Raw genomic sequence first — 19,995 nt, 5'->3', positions numbered from 1 at the left:
ATTGATATCTATAGGACATTTCATCCCAAAACAATCAACTTCACCTTTTTCTCAAGTGCACACGGAACCTTCTCCAGAATAGATCACATCCTGGGCCATAAATCTGGTCTTGGAAAATTAAAAAAAATTGAAATCATTCCAGTCATCTTTTCTGACCACAGTGCAGTAAGATTACATCTCAATTACAGGAAAAAAATTGTTAAAACTTCAAACATATGGAGGCTAAATAACATGCTTCTGAATAACCAACAAATCATAGAAGAAATCAAAAAAGAAATCAAAATATGCATAGAAATGAATGAAAATGAAAACACAACAACCCAAAACCTATGGGACACTGTAAAAGCAGTGCTAAGGGGAAGGTTCATAGCATTACAGGCTTACATCAAGAAACAGGAAAAAAACCAATTAAATAACCTAACTCTACACCTAAAGCAATTAGAGAAGGAAGAAATGAAGAACCCCAGAGTTAGCAGAAGGAAAGTAATCTTAAAAATCAGGGCAGAAATAAATGCAAAAGAAACTAAAGAGACCATAGCAAAAATCAACAAAGCTAAAAGCTGGTTTTTTGAAAAAATAAACAAAATTGACAAACCATTAGCAAGACTCATTAAGAAACAAAGAGAGAAAAACCAAATTAACAAAATTAGTAATGAAAATGGAGAGATCACAACAGACAACACTGAGATACAAAGGATCATAAGAGACTACTACCAGCAGCTCTATGCCAATAAAATGGACAACTTGGATGAAATGGACAAATTCTTAGAAAAGTATAACTTTCCAAAACTGAACCAGGAAGAAATAGAAGATCTTAACAGACCCATCACAAGCAAGGAAATCGAAACTGTCATCAAAAATCTTCCAGCAAACAAAAGCCCAGGACCACATGGCTTCACAGCTGAATTCTACCAAAAATTTAGAGAAGAGCTAACACCTATCTTACTCAAACTCTTCCAGAAAATTGCAGAAGAAGGTAAACTTCCAAACTCATTCTATGAGGCCACCATCACCCTAATTCCAAAACCAGACAAAGATGTCACAGAAAAAGAAAACTACAGGCCAATATCACTGATGAACATAGATGCAAAAATCCTTAACAGAATTCTAGCAAACAGAATCCAACAACATATTAAAAAAATCATACACCATGACCAAGTGGGCTTTATCCCAGGAAGGCAAGGATTCTTTAATATCCGCAAATCAATCAATGTAATACACCACATTAACAAATTGAAAGATAAAAACCATATGATTATCTCAATAGATGCAGAGAAAGCCTTTGACAAAATTCAACACTCATTTATGATTAAAACTCTCCAGAAAGCAGGAATAGAAGGAACATACCTCAACATAATAAAAGCTATATATGACAAACCCACAGCAAGCATCACCCTCAATGGTGAAAAATTGAAGGCATTTCCCCTGAAATCAGGAACAAGACAAGGGTGCGCACTCTCACCACTACTATTCAACATAGTTTTGGAAGTTTTGGCCACAGCAATCAGAGCAGAAAAAGAAGTAAAAGGAATCCAGATAGGAAAAGAAGAAGTAAAACTCTCGCTGTTTGCAGATGACATGATCCTCTACATAGAAAACCCTAAAGACTCTACCAGAAAATTACTAGAGCTAATCAATGAATATAGTAAAGTTGCAGGATATAAAATTAACACACAGAAATCCCTTGCATTCCTATATACTAACAATGAAAAAACAGACAGAGAAATTAAGGAAACAATACCATTCACCATTGCAACAAAAAGAATAAAATACTTAGGAGTATATCTACCTAAAGAAACAAAGGACCTATACATAGAAAACTATAAAACACTGATGAAAGAAATCAAAGAGGACACAAACAGATGGAGAAACATACCGTGTTCATGGATTGGAAGAATTAATATTGTCAAAATGGCTATTCTACCCAAAGCAGTCTATAGATTCAATGCAATCCCTATCAAGCTACCAACGGTATTTTTCACAGAACTAGACCAAAGAATTTCACAATTTGTATGGAAATACAAAAAACCTCGAATAGCCAAAGTAATCTTGAGAAAGAAGAATGGAACTGGAGGAATCAACCTGCCTGACTTCAGACTCTACTACAAAGCCACAGTCATCAAGACAGTATGGTACTGGCACAAAGACAGAAATATAGATCAATGGAACAGAATAGAAAGCCCAGAGATAAATCCACGAACCTATGGACACCTTATTTTTGACAAAGGAGGCAAGGATATACAATGGAAAAAAGACAACCTCTTTAACAAGTGGTGCTGGGAAAACTGGTCAACCACTTGTAAAAGAATGAAACTAGAACACTTTCTAACACCATACACAAAAATAAACTCAAAATGGATTAAAGATCTAAATGTAAGACCAGAAACTATAAAACTCCTAGAGGAGAACATAGGCAAAACACTCTCCGACATAAATCAAAGCAAGATCCTCTATGACCCACCTCCCAGAATATTGGAAATAAAAGCAAAACTAAACAAATGGGACCTAATGAAACTTAAAAGCTTTTGCACTACAAAGGAAACTATAAGTAAGGTGAAAAGACAGCCCTCAGATTGGGAGAAAATAATAGCAAATGAAGAAACAGACAAAGGATTAATCTCAAAAATATACAAGCAACTCCTGCAGCTCAATTACAGAAAAATAAATGACCCAATCACAAAATGGGCCAAAGAACTAAACAGACATTTCTCCAAAGAAGACATACAGATGGCTAACAAACACATGAAAAGATGCTCAACATCACTCATTATTAGAGAAATGCAAATCAAAACCACAATGAGGTACCATTACACGCCAGTCAGGATGGCTGCTATCCAAAAGTCTACAAGCAATAAATGCTGGAGAGGGTGTGGAGAAAAGGGAACCCTCTTACACTGTTGGTGGGAATGCAAACTAGTACAGCCGCTATGGAAAACAGTGTGGAGATTTCTTAAAAAACTGGACATAGAACTGCCATATGACCCAGCAATCCCACTTCTGGGCATACACACTGAGGAAACCAGATCTGAAAGAGACACGTGCACCCCAATGTTCATCGCAGCACTGTTTATAATAGCCAGGACATGGAAGCAACCTAGATGCCCATCAGCAGATGAATGGATAAGGAAGCTGTGGTACATATACACCATGGAATATTACTCAGCCATTAAAAAGAATTCATTTGAACCAGTCCTAATGAGATGGATGAAGCTGGAGCCCATTATACAGAGTGAAGTAAGCCAGAAAGATAAAGAACATTACAGCATACTGACACATGTATATGGTATTTAGAAAGGTGATAACGATAACCCTATATGCAGAACAGAAAAAGAGACACAGAAACACAGAACAGACTTTTGAACTTTGTGGGAGAATGTGAGGGTGGGATATTTGAAAAGAACAGCATGTATACTATCTATGGTGAAACAGATCACCAGCCCAGGAGGGATGCACGAGACAAGTGCTCGGGCCTGGTGCACTGGGAAGACCCAGAGGAATCGGGTGGAGAGGGAGGTGGGAGGGGGGATCGGGATTGGGAATACATGTAAATCCATGGCTGATTCATATCAATGTATGACAAAACCCACTGGGAAAAAAAAATAATAATAATAAAAATTAAAAAAGAAAAAAAGAAAAAAAAAAAAAAAAGAAGAGAATCTTCAAAGCAACATAGAAAAGCAGCTTGCTATGTACTCGAGAGCCCCCAAAGGACTGTCAGCAGATTTCTTGGCATGAGCTTCTTGGCCAGAGGGAGTGGCACAATGTATTCCAAGAGCTGAAAGGAAAAACGTGCCAACCAAGAATACTCTACCCGGCAGCGCTGTGGGTCAGACTGAAGGGAGCAGGAAAGCAGACGCTGGCGGCCAACACCAAAAAGCAACCTTATAAGCAATGTTAGAGGGACGTTTTAAAACTGAAAAAAAGGGCGCAAATTAGTAACAGGGAAACATATAAAAATATGTCCCATGGATAAAGGTAAAATGCAGTTAAATTCAGAATAGTCAAATGTTATAGTGATTAATCATTTGTAAATCTAGTCTGAAGGCTAAAAGACTAAGTAGTCATAATAACTGTAACTCCAATTATTTGTTAATGGATACACAAGCCAAGGGGATTCCCAGGTGGCACTAGTGGTAAAGAACCCACCTGCTAATGCAGGAGAAGTAAGAGACATGGATTCAGTCCCTGGGTAGGAAAGATCCCCTGGGGTATGGCATGGCAACCCACTCCAGTATTCTTGCCTGGAGAATCCACACGGACAGAGGAGCCTGGAATCCTACAGGCCATAGGATTGCAAAAGGTCACACATGACTGTAGCGACATATCATGCATGCGTGCACACAAGACAAGAGATGTTAATTACGACATTGAAAACATAAAACTTGTGGGGTGGGGCATGAGAGTAAAAATGTAGAACTTTAGAATGTCTTCAAATTTAAGATGTAGACTTAAGGTAGACTGTTATAAATATAACATATTTTATGTAAGGCTCACGGTAACCTCAAAGCAGAAATCTATAGTAGAAACATCAAAGGTGAAGAGAAAGTCACCTAAGCATACCACTACAGAAAATCATCAAATCACAGAGAAGGAGAGCAAGAGAAGAAAGGCACAAAGGAATTATAAAACAACCAGAAAACAATTGAGAGAATGGCACTAAGTCCATCTCTCTCAGTAATTACTGTAACTGCCCACAGATGAAATGCTCCAATCAAAAGACAGACTGGCTGAATGTGTAAAAAATAAGATCCGGCTGTATCATGCCTACAGGAGACTCATTTCAGATATAAGCATCCTCAGACAGAAAGGGAAGAGTTGGAAAAACATACCCAATGAAAATGGAAACCAAAAGAAACCTCAGGTAGCTATACTTATACCAGAAAAATAGACTTTAAGAGAAACATGGTATTAAGGAACAAAAAAGATTATTGCATTATAAGACTAAATGGTCGATCTCACAGGAAGACGTAACACTTGTAAATATTTGTTTCCCCAACATCATAGTCCCTGAATATATAAAACACAGTAACAAATTATAAGGGAGAAATAAATTGTAAAAAGTAATACTAGAAAACTTCAACACAACTTTTATTAATGGGTAGATCATCTAGGCAGATGTTTCCCTACATCTAGGATTGAAGAGTATTTTGGAGACTATTAGAGTTTGCAAACCACTGATTCAGGAAAGGATCGAGGCTTTTTTGTTTGGTCTACAAATATAAAGATTTAAAATATCAAAGTATTTGTGAAAATATAATAATGATAAATTTCATGGGAGCATTTATGATTTAAATTTAAATTTCTGAGGCTCTCCTAAAAAATATAATGCAGGATATGCTGGGACCACATTTCTGCATGTCACCAGACTCCTGAAGTTGAGTATCAACTGCCTCTTCTTGAAACAGCTTTTATAGCTACCATCATTACTAATTTTCTGTTTTCTTTCCTCTCTGTTATTCTCCCTCCCTGTCTCCACCCTAGCTTTATCTTAAGGGGACATTTGGTGGCCCCAGTTTCCCTCCGTTGGTTTTCACATGCTCGGGTCTGCAAACACCTCCCCAGTGAATCCTTGAGTGCACAGCTGTATCTTCTCCCCCATCCTCAACTCCCACGTGCAACTTTGCCTCTCCCACTACTAACTTGCTATGTTTATATGATCTCAAACATTTATGTCACCTTCCTGGCCTCTGTGGACATTAGATATGCAGCCTCTGGTATAAGTAATGACTAGAGGAAAACAACAGAATGGGAAAGACTAGAGATCTCTTCAAGTAAATTAGAGATACCAAGGGGATATTTCATGCAAAGATGGGCTCAATAAAGGACAAAAATGGTATGGGCCTAACGGAAACAGAAGATAGTAAGAAGAGGTGGCAAGAATACACAGAAGAACTGTACAAAAAAGATCTTCATGACCCAGATAATCATGATGGTGTGATCACTCACCTAGAGCCAGACATCCTGGAATGTGAAGTCAAGTGGGCCTTAGAAAGCATCACTATGAACAAAGCGAGTGGAGGTGATGGAATTCCTGTTGAGCAATTTCTAATCCTGAAAGTGATGCTGTGAAAGCGCTGAACTCCATATGCCAGCAAATTTGGAAAACTCAGCAGTGGCCACAGGATTGGAAAAGGTCAGTTTTCATTTCAATCCCAATGAAAGGCAATGCCAAAGAATGCTCGAACTACCACACAATTGCACTTATCTCACACTCTAGTAAAGTAATGCTCAATATTCTCCAAGCCAGGCTTAGGCAATACATGAACAATGAACTTCCAGATGTTCAAGCTGGTTTTAGAAAAGGCAGAGGAACCAGAGGTCAAATTGCCAACATCCACTGGATCATAGAAAAAGGAAGAGAGTTCCAGAAAAACATCTATTTCTGCTTAATTGACTATGCCAAAGCCTTTGACTGTGTGGATCACAATAAACTGTGTAAAATTCTGAAAGAGATGGGGATACCAGGCCACCTGACCTGCCTCTTGAGAAACCTATATGTATGTCAGGAAGCAACAGTTAGAACCGGACATGGAACAACAGACTGGTTCCAAATAGGAAAAGGAGTACGTCAAGGCTGTATATTGCCACCCTGATTATTTAACTTATATGTAGAGTACATCATGAGAAACACTGGACTGGAAAAACACAAACTAGAATCAAGATTACCGGGACAAATATCAGTAACCTCAGATATACAGACACCACTACCCTTATGGCAAAAAGTGAAGAGGAACTAAAAAACCTCTTGATGAAAGTGAAGGAGGAGAGTGAAAAAGTTGGCTTAAAGCTCAACGTTCAGAAAACTAAGATCATGGCATCTGGTCCCATCACTTCATGGGAAATAGATGGGGAAACAGTGGAAACAGTGTCAGACTTTATTTTGGGGGGCTCCAAAATCACTGCAGATCGTGATTGCACCTATGAAATTACAAGATGCTTACTACTTGGAAGGAATGTTATGACCAATCTAAATAACATATTTCAAAGCAGAGACATTACTTTGTCAACAAAGGTCCGTCTAGTTAAGGCTATGGTTTTTGCAGTAGTCATGTATGAATGTGAGAGTTGGACAGTGAGGAAAGCTTAGCGCCAAGGAACTGATGCTTTTGAACTGTGGTGTTGGAGAAGACTCTTGAGAGTCCCTTGGACTGCAAGGAGATCCAACCAGTCCACCCTCAAGGAGATCAGTCCTGGGCGTTCATTGGAAGGACTGATGTTGAAGCTGAAACTCCAGTACTTTGGCCACCTCATGCGAAGAGTTGACTCATTGGAAAAGACCCTGATGCTGGGAGGGATTGGGGGCAGGAGGAGAACGGAACGACAGAGGATGAGATGGCTGGATGGCATCACCGACTTGATGGACATGGGTTTGAGTAAACTCCGTGAGCTGGTGATGGACAGGGAGGCCTGGCATGCTGCGGTTCATGGGGTCGCAAGGAGTCGTACACGACTGAGCGACTGAACTAACTGAGTGTTTTATATATGTATATGAATTAAATCCCTCGAGGAATGAGTACTGGTAATGGTGCAGAATCAATAGGTCACTATTTTTTGATCCCTGCCTAAAATAATACCAGTTGAGTCAAGCAAAGCAAGGGGTGAATGGAGGTGGAACCTCAGGTTTTTTTAATTGGAGGATAATTGCCTTACAGTACTGTGTTGGGTTCTGCTGTACAACATGAATCAGCTCCGAGTATACGTACATCTCCTCCCTCTTGAGGCTCCCTCCCACCCCTACCCCAGAACCTCTGCTTCGTACTGAAAGACAAGTGAAGAGCATGACTTGGTCTCCCCAATTTGTTGTTGGTGTTCAGCCCCTAAGTTGCATCCAACTCTTTGTGACCCTGTGGACTGCAGGACAGCAGGCTCCCCTGTCCTCAGACACTGTCTCCCAGAGTTTGCTCAAAGTCATGGCCATTGAGTCGGTGCTATTAGCCCTCTCATCCTCTGCCGACTCCTTCTCCTTTTGCATCTAATCTTTCCCAGCACCAGGGTCTTTTCCAGTGATTCAGCTCTTTGCATTAAGTGGTCAAAGTATTGGAGCTTCAGCTTCAACATCAGCACTTCGAGTGTCTATTCTAGTTTGATTTCCTTTCGGATTGCCTGGTTTGAATTCCTTGCAGTCAAGGGACTCTGAAAAGTCTTTTCCAGCATCACTATTTGAAAGCATCAAATCTTTGGCATTCAGTCTTCTTTATGGTCCAACTCTCACATCTGTACATGACTCCTGGAAAAACCATAGCTTCGACTATACAAATCTTTGTTGACAAAGTGATGTCTCTGCTTTGTAATAGGCTGTTTAGGTTTGTCATAACATACCCCCATTTTAGATCTAGGAAAGGGCACCCAAGGGAAAGTTTTCAGAATAGGTCAGTATCCTAATATCAATTCCTAACTAGTCCAGATAGAAAAAAAGAGAAAAGGAGCTATCCTTGGGTCTTAGGACATTCATAGATGAATTCTAGTGAACTGAAAAGCATGAAAGGAATGCTGTGACCCATCAGTCAGGTAACATGCTATATCTCCGTGGAAGGAGTAAAGAACGTTCATGAAAGTAGCTCTCCATGGAAATTAAAGGTTATCCTTTCATCCCCAAGGAGGCTAGGAAGAACGAGAAGGGACCAAGTATTCTGGATACTTCCAAACTGGTACCTCTTGTACATTAACAGATCTAACCTAAAATATTTCTTTTCAAAAACAGTTTTTAAAACTCTATTTTCTCTCTTCTTATATTGAACCTTAACTGCTGTACATTTCACTGATATTTAATATATTCAAACTTTATAAGTCTAAGTGACACATCAAATGAAAATAAAAGTATTCTTCATCATCTTTCTTCACTTATGTCTTTTGATCTTTTACCCAGTTCAAAAAAATTGGTCATTGGCACATATTTACAGAATTAAAAAAACACTTTAAACAGTTCAAATAAATGAATAAATAAAACCCACATTATTAGTATGAATGGAATCATACTCACTGCTCTGCAATGAGTATATTATACTCTATACTAGAAAGAGTATACTTTGTACTCTATACTTTTTACTAGAAAATCTTGATGGAACCTTTTCTGTATCAGGACATATTGATCCAAATGATTCTTTTTAAATTATATGTAGTGTTAATGAATACACTATAAACTATAAGCATTATTTTACATTATAAACTAGTAAAAATAATATAACAATAGCATTTTATGTATGTATTTCTTGCCATAATTTGTTATTTTAATAGCAATAAGTATGTAGAAAGGAAACATATTCAAATTGATGGGTCATATATTACCAACTGGTATTAAAATTTTTTTTAAGGAGTTTACTTTTTTGTTATAAATGAATTGAGGTTCCTGTTTTCTCCAACTTACTCTCATATAGCAATTTCTAAAATTTGTGTGAAATGTAGAACGTATTGCTTCACTCCTATATGAATTTCCAATTCTTTGAATGTGTCTGTGTGCTTTTCCCAGTTTTCTGGTTAGTTGCTTATATTTCTTATTGACTTTTGTATGAAGATTTGGTCAATTAATTTTAAATTTAAAAACTTTAAGTGTGTAATTATCATGTAATGTATATATATATTTGTATACAAAAGACATAGTGAGTGAAGGGAACTCGCTCAGTCATGTCTGACTCATTGCAACCCCGTGGACTGTAGCCCACCAGCCTCCTCTGTCCATGGGATTTTCCAGGCAAGAGTACTGGAGTGGGCTGCCATATCCTTCTCCAGGGGATCTTCCCAACCCAGAGATCAAACCCACGTCTCCTGCATTGCAGACAGGCACTTTACCATTTGAACCACCAGGAAAGCATTTGAGCAAGTGAGTATACATTTAAATTTACATGAAATTATTTTATATCTTTTCCAAGTTCACTATCTTTGAGTATATGGAAAATTTTAATGAAGACACAGGCTGCAATGATGCTAACTACGGAGCTTCCTGAAACAGTTCTTGCAATCTTTAATTCGGCCTTTCTGGAGATGATTAAGGAATCAAAGTGAACAATTCTAACTGGTTGAGCAACAGTAATTTCAAAATTTAACACTATTACAATCATATAGTTTTCCGATTTCTGGTGTTTTTGACTTATGCTCATTTGTTAGGACTTTGTCCATGCATTCCTATCCTGAAATTCAAATTACTGCTATGATTGTTTGCTCAATTAAAAATTCTTGACTTTTGAGTTCATTAGCACTTTAAATGTTTAGGATCTAAAAAAGATTATATGAAGCCATCATAAAACACTGAACATTAATAAACAGACAATAAACTTGTATGGCTCTTCTGTTGTCCGATTTCATGAAATATGTATCTGATTTTGTGAAATTTAAAGCAATATGTCTTGTGGATTTATAACCAAAGTCCAGAACATTTTAAACTGAAGTCCTGACAAACTTTCAAGCCTCCTAAAACTGAACTGACAAATAAAACATAATTAGTTTTTTAGGGTTTTTTCTGTGTGTGTGTTTTCACTAATGACAAGTTTACACCAATACGTAATTTTCCTTTCCTTTGGTCCACACTTGATAATAAATGCTTAAGGTTCAAACTTTTCAAGTTTGATCTCTTAGGGGAGAGAATACAGTTGTTAGGATGTGGTGACTTTTAGAGCCTGAAGCTTTCATATACAAGTTTTCCAAGACTTCCATGGTGGCTCAGTGGAATGGATTCTGCCTGCCAAGCAGGGAACACGGATTTCATTCCCGGTCTGGGAAGATGTCACATGCTGTGGAGCTACTGAGTCCATGTGCTACACCTACTGAGCCTGTGCTCCAGAGCCCCCAAGTCATAACTGCTGAAACCTGCATGCTCCCGGGCTCATGAGCCACAACTAAAGCGTCCCTGTGCTGCAACAACTGAAGCCCGCACGTCCTATAGCCAGCAAGTCGCAACTACTGAACCCGCAAGCTGCAACTACCAAGGCCCATGCACCTAGAGCTCTGCCATGAGAGAAGCCACAGCACTGAGAAGTCCATGCATCACAACTAGAAAAAGTCCTCTTGCAGCAATGAAGACCCAGTGCAGCCAAAAATATATAAATAAAGTGGTGTATACCGTTCAAAAAAAAGAACACCTTATAAAAGTGTATTTTTAAAAGTCAAGAACATGTCCCTTAAAAAAAAAAAAAAAAAAGAGTTTTTCAGTTATAGAGACAGAGTAAAGAAACAAAGTACTTCAGTTTTGAGGGTGCTTTAAGGAGGTTGCAAAGAGTTGGACCCGACTGAACGACTGAACTGAACTGAGATAAACAACTTTAAAAAGATAAAATGTCTCCCAAAGCCTCGAGCTCCTCTCCCTTGGTTCCTCCTCAAGCAGCACCTTGTCCCTTTCCCTAGCTCCTCCTGGCCAGACTTCAGCTCTGATGCCATGATCCTCCTTCCTTCTACACCATCCTCACCCCCTCTATACCCTCAATTCGCCCATGACAACTCTGTCACTCAACTTCCCCCTTCTCTGAAACTCTCCATTCTCTTTTCCTTTGAACTTGTCAGGGTCTCTTCCTTTAAATTTAAGCCTTCTGATGATCCATAGAACAAATCCTTAATTTCTTATACTCCCGGGACTAAATCTGAACTGCACATCTTTGTCAAAGGTTTTCCCAAAATAACCGAAGGTCCCCACAGGTTTGTTATGCAATTGAATATTGTGTTTCAAACTTACCAAACTGGTTTCTCTGACTTTTGTTAGCTAGTTCATATGCTTGCGGGTGAACACTGGGCTCAGCGTTGCATATGCATGCATGCTAAATTGCTCCACTCGTGTCTAGTGTCTGACTATTTGTGACCCCATGGTCTGTAGCCCAGGCTCCTCTGCCCATGGGATTCCTCAGGCATGAATATTGGTTTGGTTTGCCGTGTCTTCCTCCAGGAGATCATCCCAACCTAAGGACTGAACCCGCATCTCCTGTCTCCTGAATTGGCAGGCAGGTTCTTTACCACTAGTGCCAGCTGGGAAGCCCATAATTGCATAAAACCTGCTAATGGGGAAATCCGGACAGATCTCTAGGAGATCAGCCCACTAACTTATGACATGCTCAGACTCGAGCAATCTCCAAGTGATTTCATCAAGCAGCTTCAAGGGTTTTTCCAAACACTGATTGGAACAAAATTCAGGCTTGCCCACAAAATTCTGTTAGCTAAAGAAAATCACCCTGTCAATAATTCCACAAGGAATGCTGCCCTTAAAGATACCGTTAGCAGCCAAATCTCTGTCATGGTCCAAATTAACATTTTCCCAAATGATAACGTAGAAAAACTGACTAGAGAAGCCCATCAGTTGGCCTCAGGAAAAGAAATACAAGGTTGTAAATTTCACAATTGTTCTTCTGTTAAAAAGAGAAAGCTCTGGCTTGATCAAACGACAACCTGGTCATACTGGAGACTCTAAGATTCCCAGTCCTCAACACTGAACATGCAATAAACTCCTGAACTACTGTCAAAATGATAAACTTCATGAATCAGTTTTGGTGAGGAAACATTAATAAGGTCACAAAAAGTGCCTCCTTCTTGATAGCCAAACTGTTCTCACCTCCTGTTGACTTTTCCTCTGAAGAAGATTTTTCTTGGCTTTGATGGCAGGAAATACATCATTCTCAATAACATTGACAAAACTTGTTTTTTCCTTTTTTGTTTTTTTGGTATCCAATTTTTTCTAGAGTAAAATTAATGTTATATTTTTTACTATTCAAACTAACTTATTCAGGAAACATAAGAGATGTGGGTTAAATCCCTGGGTTAGGAAGATCCTCTGAAGGAGGGCAAGACAACCCACTCCAGGATTCTTGCCTGGAGAACCCCATGGACAGAGGAGCCTGGTGGGCTACAGTCCACGGGATCGCAAGAGCTGGGCACACTGAAGCAACTTAGCGCATCCTTACTAATCTCAAACTCTGTCCTTGAACTCATTCTATTTCTTTATTCATGGATTATTTTTCTTTTTAGCCCATCAACATTTACTCTTTTTTTCAGGATTCATTTCCAATCATATTTATTCCCAGATTATTCTAGCACACAACACTCTCACTTTTATCCAATATTTTATGCCTTAACCTCTTATTGTCCTCTGTATCATTTCTAACTTTTCTTCTCAGAAAAATGTTCCACATTGGAACATCTTCAAGCGAAGGCATTATCCTGACTCAGACTTTCAACCATCTCTTTACAGTTCCAACATCTTTTTCAATTAAAAGCCTGCTAAGCAATAAGAATGAATGAATACTGACATGTGCAAGTAGATTGCTGAATCTCAAAATAATTATAACTGAAATAAAGCAGACAAAAAAAGGCACACAACAGTTTGAAATCTCCAGGTAATGTCTAATCTGCAGTGATAGAAAGCAGATCAGTGGTGCCTGTGAAGTTGGGGAGTAGGGTGGGGTGAGGAGTTAGTGGCATGTGGGGGTCAGGGAGAGAGTGGACATCAGAGTAGGGAAGTCCTTGAAAGTAAGAATACAAAGGGCAAAAGAAGTTTTTTAGAGAAATGCATGCGGTCATTATCTACGACGAGTGGTCCAAGGCCATAATACATATATCAGATTTATCAGTAAGTATACTTTTAAATGTGCAAATTTTTGTATGCTAATTGTATATTAATAAAGCTATTACAAACTCTACTAAACAAGGAAGAAGCAAACATCCAGAAATCTTATTGCACAAGCATTATATCTTTGTTGTTAATCTAAACCTTAGGAGCCCAATTAAAATGCCTCAGTCTGAATTTAAAGATATTTCTTAAGCAGGCCCTAATGGATCTTCCCCGGAGAAGGCAATGGCACCCCACTCCAGTACTCTTGCCTGGAAAATCCCATGGACAGAGGAGCCTGGTAGGCTGCAGTCCATAGGGTCACTAAGAGTTGGACATGACTGAGAGACTTCACTTTCACTTTTCATTTTCATGCATTGGAGAAGGAAATGGCAACCCACTCCAGAGTTCTCGCCTGGAGAATCCCAGGGACGGGGGAGCCTGGTGGGCTGCCATCTATGGGGTCGCACAGAGTTGGACACGACTGAAGCGACTTACCAGCAGCAGCAGCAATGGATCTTCCCAAATTTAGTATCCATTACTTCTTTTACATTGCAGTTCTCCCACCAACGTGATAGTCTTGTTTCTGATACAACCTTCTGTCATTGCCATTTCTGTAATATTCTGGCAATGCCTTTACCATGTTCCTTGGCCCCTACTTTCTTCTTATGTAGGGGATTCTCTGTGTTGTTGGAGAACATTCTGTGGTGTTAGAGAAGACTCTTGAGAGTTCCTTGGACTGCAAGGAGATCAAACCAGTCCGTCCTAAAGGAAATCAGTCCTGAATATTCATTGGAAGGACTGACTGAAGCTGAAGCTCCAATACTTGGGCCACCTGATGCAAAGAACTGACTCATTGGAAAAGACCCTGATGCTGGGAAAGATTGAAGGCAGGAGGAGAAGGGGATGACAGAGGATGAGATAGTTGGATGGCATCACTGACTCGATGGACATGAGTTTGAGCAAGCTCTGGGTGTTGGTGCTGGACAAGGAAGCCTGTTGTGTTGCAGTCCATGGGGTCACAAAGAGTCAGTCATGACTGAGGGACTGAACTGAACTGAACGGAAGGGCTTCCTTGATATCTCAGTTGGTAAAGAATCCGCCTGCAATGCAGGAGACCCTGGTGTGAGTCCTGTGCTGGGAAGATCTGCTGGAGATGGGATAGGATAAACATCTAGGATTCTTGGGCTTCCCTTGTGGCTCGCTGGTAAAGAATCCACCTGCAGTGCAGAAGACCTGGGTTTGACCCCTGGGTTGGGAAGGCCCCATGGAGAAGGGAAAGGCTACCCACTCCAGTATTCTGGCCTGGAGAATTCCATGGACTCGATAATATATATGAGATTTGAAAAAAAGCCAAATGGAGCAAAATGTGAATGATAACACCAATCATAGTGTACATTGTAAAATGTGTAATGAATTCTTGTGCATTGTATAATGTATCTTGTACAATGAACTTTTGATCAATTTTAAGCTGTAACAACTTCACAAGGTAATGTCTATTCCATCACTCTCTAAAAAAGTATTGATATATCGCCAGCCAATAATGTGTTAATCTCAGCCTATGGTTGACATTCTTTTATGAGCTATTCTTGTACTTAAAGTCCTTATCTTTGAGTCCTTATCTTATCTTTGAGGCTTATTGGTGAGATATTCCCTGGTGGCTCAGATGATAAAGAATCTTCCCTGGGCAGGGAAGATTCCCTGGAAGAGGGCTCTGTAACCCACCCCAGTATTCTTGCCTGAGAATCCACATGGACAGAGGAGCCTGGCAGCCTACATTCCATGGACCACAAAGAGTCAGACATGACTGAGTGACTAAACAGAGTCCAACAGCTATACAGCAGTAATTAACCACCATTGAAAATCAGTCCAGTTCAGTTGCTCAGTCATGTACGACTCTTTGCAACCCCATGGACTGCAACACGCCAGGCTTCCATGTCTGTCACTAACTCCTGGAGTTTACTCAGACTCATGTCCATCGAATCAGTGTTGCCATCCAACCACCTCATCCTCTGCCATCCCCTTCTCCTCCTGCCTTCAATGTTTCCCAGCCTCAGGGTCTTTTCCAATGAGTCAGTTATTCGCTTCACATGGCCAAAGTATTGGGGTTTCAGCTTCAGCATCAGTACTTCCATTGAATATTTAGGACTGATTTCCTTTAGGATGTTATTTCAAGATGGCAGAGTAGAAGGACTTGTGCTCATCTTCTCCTGCGAGAACTCCCAAATTACAACTCGCTGCTGAAGAGCTGTTGACAGGAGAATATTGGATCCCAACAAAAAAAGATACCCCACATCCAAGAGCCAAAGAGAAGTCCCAGCAAGATGGTAGGAAGGGCGAAGTTGCATTTAGAATCAAACCCCATTGGAAATCAACTATACTTCAATTTAAATAAGTCTTCTCATTTTAAAAATGGGCAAAAGACATAAAAGGCCATTTTAGGTAAGAGAAGATATGGATGTTAAATAACAACATGAAAAGGTGTTAACAAAATTAGCTATTGAGGATATTAAAGCCCATAGTGATTGGTCATTACATGCCTATTAGAATGGATAAAATAAAAAGTAGAGATAATACAAATGCTAGTTAGGATGCAAGAAATTGGATCAGTCATATATTGTTGAATGTTTTGTAAAATGGCAAAACCACTTTGGAAAATAATCTGGCAGTGCATTTTAATATTAAAAATGGACTTACCATATGACTTAGCAATTAAACTCTTAGGTATACATCCCCAGGAAATGATAGCTTATTTCCATGCAAAAACTTTGGACACAGAGGTTTTTTGCAGCTTACTTTGTAGTAGCCAAAAGGTATATCAGCCAGAAGCCCGAAGGACATTAGTGGATAAATCAATAAACAAACTTGTAAACCTATCGCAAAGGATATTAGTTGTTCAATTGCCAAGTCATGGCCTACTCTTTTGAGACTCCAGAGGCTGTAGCCTGCCAGGCTCCTCTGTCCCCTGGATTTCCTAGGGGAGACAACTAGCATGGGCTGCCATTTCTTTTTTCAAGGTATCTTCCTGAACTAAGGATGTTATCCACGTCTCCTGCATTGGCAGGCGGATTCTTTACCACTGAGCCATCAGGGAAGTCATGTAGGGAGGTAGAATGATGACCGAGCCTTGTGGTAATGGTACAATTAAGTAATTGTGGTAATAATTGCACAAAGCTACACATGTGATAAATTTGCACAGATACACATACATACAGGTACACAAATGGGTACTGCTATAACCAATGAAATCTGAACAGGTTGTATGGATTGAAACAATGTCAATATCACTATCCTGGTTTTGATCATGTAAAATCTTAACATTGAGGGAATTTAGGTGATGGGTGCCTGGGAAAATTCCCTGTACATTTATTTTGCACTTTCCAACAAATGATTGATGCTTTCAAACTGTGGTGTTGAAGAAGGCTCTTGAGAATCCCTTGGACAGCAAGAAGATCAAACCAGTCGATCTGAAAGGAAATCAACCCTGAATATTGATTGGAAGCACTGATGCTGAGGCTCCAGTACTTTGGCCACCTGATTCGAAGAGCCGACTCATTAGAAAAGACCTTGGTGCTGGAAAAGATTGAGGGCAGGAGGAGAAGGGAGTGACAGAGAATGAGGTAGCTGGATAGCACCATCAACTCAATGGGCATGAGTTTGAGCAAACTCTGGGAGATAGTGAAGGAAGGGGAAGCCTGGCCTGCCTCAGTTCATGGAGTAGCAACGAGTTGTACTTGAGTCAGAGACTGAACAGAAATGAATTTATGGTTGCAGCAAAATAAACTTTAAAAGTGAGAATGTATGTGGTCTTGTTATACATGGCCATATCCTTCTGTGAGTCTTGTACTATTTTGCCCTTGTCCAATACTTTGGCCACATGATGCTAAGAACTGACTCATTGGAAAAGACCCTGATGCTGGGAAAGATTGAAGGGAGGAGGAGAAGGGGATGAGAGAGGATGAGATGGCATCAGTGACTCAATGGACATGCATTTGAGCAAGCTCCAGGAGTTGGTGATGGGAAGCCTGGCGTGCTTCCGTCCATGGGGTCTCAAAGAGTCAGACCTGAGCGATTGAATTGAACTGAACTGGTAATAGTGACATGCAAATTCATGAAGCGTTCCATATTTGGGGGGGAGGGCTTCCCTGGATCTGTCTGCAATGTAGGAGACCTGGGTTCATTCCCTGGGTTGGGAAGATCCCTTGAAGGAAGCCATGGTAACCTACTCAGAATTCTTGCATGGATCGCTTTGGCCTTTTGGCTAAGATCAAGTGTAGAATTCTTGCATGGAGAATCCCCATGGACAGACGAGCCTGGCGGGCTACACTCCATGCGGTCTCAAAGAGTTGGACATACCTGAGCGACTCAGCAGATACACACTGGTAATAAAGATTTCATGTTTCATAAATTAGCTTTGCTAATTTCAGAGTAAAGGAGAGAACTGGTGTGCCAGCATGTGCTTAATTTTCATTTCTCTTATTATGAATGTGTTAAGACAAAGAATATAACTGTCAAAGCATATTCACATGAGCTGTAAATCTTTCCCAATCCCAAACTTCATTAATGATTTTAAGGATATAAGTAAGAAGCAGATGGAGACAGATTTTATTTTTGAAGGGCAAGAAATCTTCAGAGACTTCACCCTGCTTGTCTCATTCTACTTCACTAACATGCAATTTGAATTCAGATTAACAGATGTCATCTGATAAATGTATGCCAATACACTTCTCTGAAAGGCAGTTATTTTTCTTTGGGGGCTCTGCAGTTTTATGCTAGTTTATACTTACACAGATTTAAAAATACCCTACAAGATTAAATCCCATCACCAGATCTGCAAGAACCACCTGCCTGAGCTGATGGGGTAATGTTGATCCTCAGAAGAATGCAGAAAACAAAGAATCAAATCCAAAAACCTTCAGGTGTCATGTTGTCTGCTCTTTTAGACTTACTTGGGACCAGTTACTTCTTTCTTTTTCTTTCTTCTTCCTTTCGGAATCGGAATGCCAATTTTATGACGGTTCCATCTTGGAAGATACACATTTTCTTTGGTTTTGTAGGCTCATAGCTAGAGAAGAAGTTGCCTCATGATGATTCGTACCTTGAGTCTCAGCCATATGGGATTTAGATGAGAATTAATGTTGAAATGCATTAAGATTTTTGGAACTGTTGGGATCCCATGGGTTGTAACCTGACAGGCTCCTTGGTACATGGAATTTTCCAGGCAAGAAGACTGGAGTGTGTTGCCATTTCCTTCTCTGGGGGCTCTTTCTGACCCGGGGGTCAAATCCTCATCTCTGGCATCTCCTCCATTGGCAGGTGAATTCTTTACCACTGCACCACCAGGGAAGTCTGCTCAGTCAGTTTTGGTAAAGGGTGTCTCTCCATGAATCTATTTTTTGGAGGTCAAATTTATTAGTACCATTTTGCTCATAATATTTCTCTATATTTTTTTAATGTCTATAGGGTGTGTAGTGATGTTCCTTCATTAAGGTAATGTCTTTATCTTTCCATCTCAATCAACAGTACTCACATTTTTAAACAACTTGAAACTGGTTTTGCTGATCCATTCTTCTTCTTTTCCTATTTCCTTGATTTCCACTGATTATTTTCTGGTTTTGTTGATCCATTCTTCTTCTTTCGCTCTTTCCTTGATATCTACTCATTGTTTTCTCCCTCTTATTGTATCTTGAGTCTGCTTTTGTCTTCTTTTTCTTGATTCTTAGCATGGAAGATGATTATTGACTTTTGACCCCATGTCTTTTTTCAATCTAACTTTTAAAAAATATATATTTCCTTTGTAGCACTGCTTCAGGAGTATTCCACTGATTTTGGACTATGAGACATTTATTTTCACTCAGTAAATTTTTTAAAGTGTTCTTTGTCATATATTCTGTTATTTATGAATTATTTGTTCCTCTATTGTTTAGTTTCTAAATATTTGTGACTTTTGTAGATACCACTCTTGATAGGCTTTTAAAATTTATTTCTTCTTAATGAAACACTTGATCTACAAGATTATATTAGTTTCCACTGTACAACAGAGATATACCACATAAATACATTATGAAATGGTCATCATAACCCTAGTAAACATCTGTTTCCATGCAAAGTAATTACAATATTATTGGCTATGTTCCTTAAGCTGTATATTATATTCCTCTGACTTATTTATTTCATAATGGGAGGTCTGAACCTCTTAATCTACTTTACCTGTGTCAAGTTAAAGAAAATGTACAATATCATATTTGCAAGTTAAGTTTTATTTGGGGCAAAATGAAGACTGTAGCCCAGGAGACAGCACCTCAGGTAGCTCTGAGAAATTGCTGCTAAGAGGCAAGTTTGGTATGTTTGTGATTTTGGTGAAGAGAGGTTACATGCAGTCAAGCAAATATTTTCTTTCAGAAAGTTTCTGCTTGTCAGAGGAGTGGCTATAACCGTGAAGGATTTTAGAGCTTTTCTAGATACGAGGAGATAGG

The sequence above is a fragment of the Dama dama genome, chromosome 26 (genome assembly GCF_033118175.1).
Source record: "Dama dama isolate Ldn47 chromosome 26, ASM3311817v1, whole genome shotgun sequence".
NCBI classification, from domain to species: domain Eukaryota; kingdom Metazoa; phylum Chordata; class Mammalia; order Artiodactyla; family Cervidae; genus Dama; species Dama dama.
The sequence above is the reverse complement of the archived record's forward strand: the minus strand, read 5'-3'. Positions refer to the sequence as shown.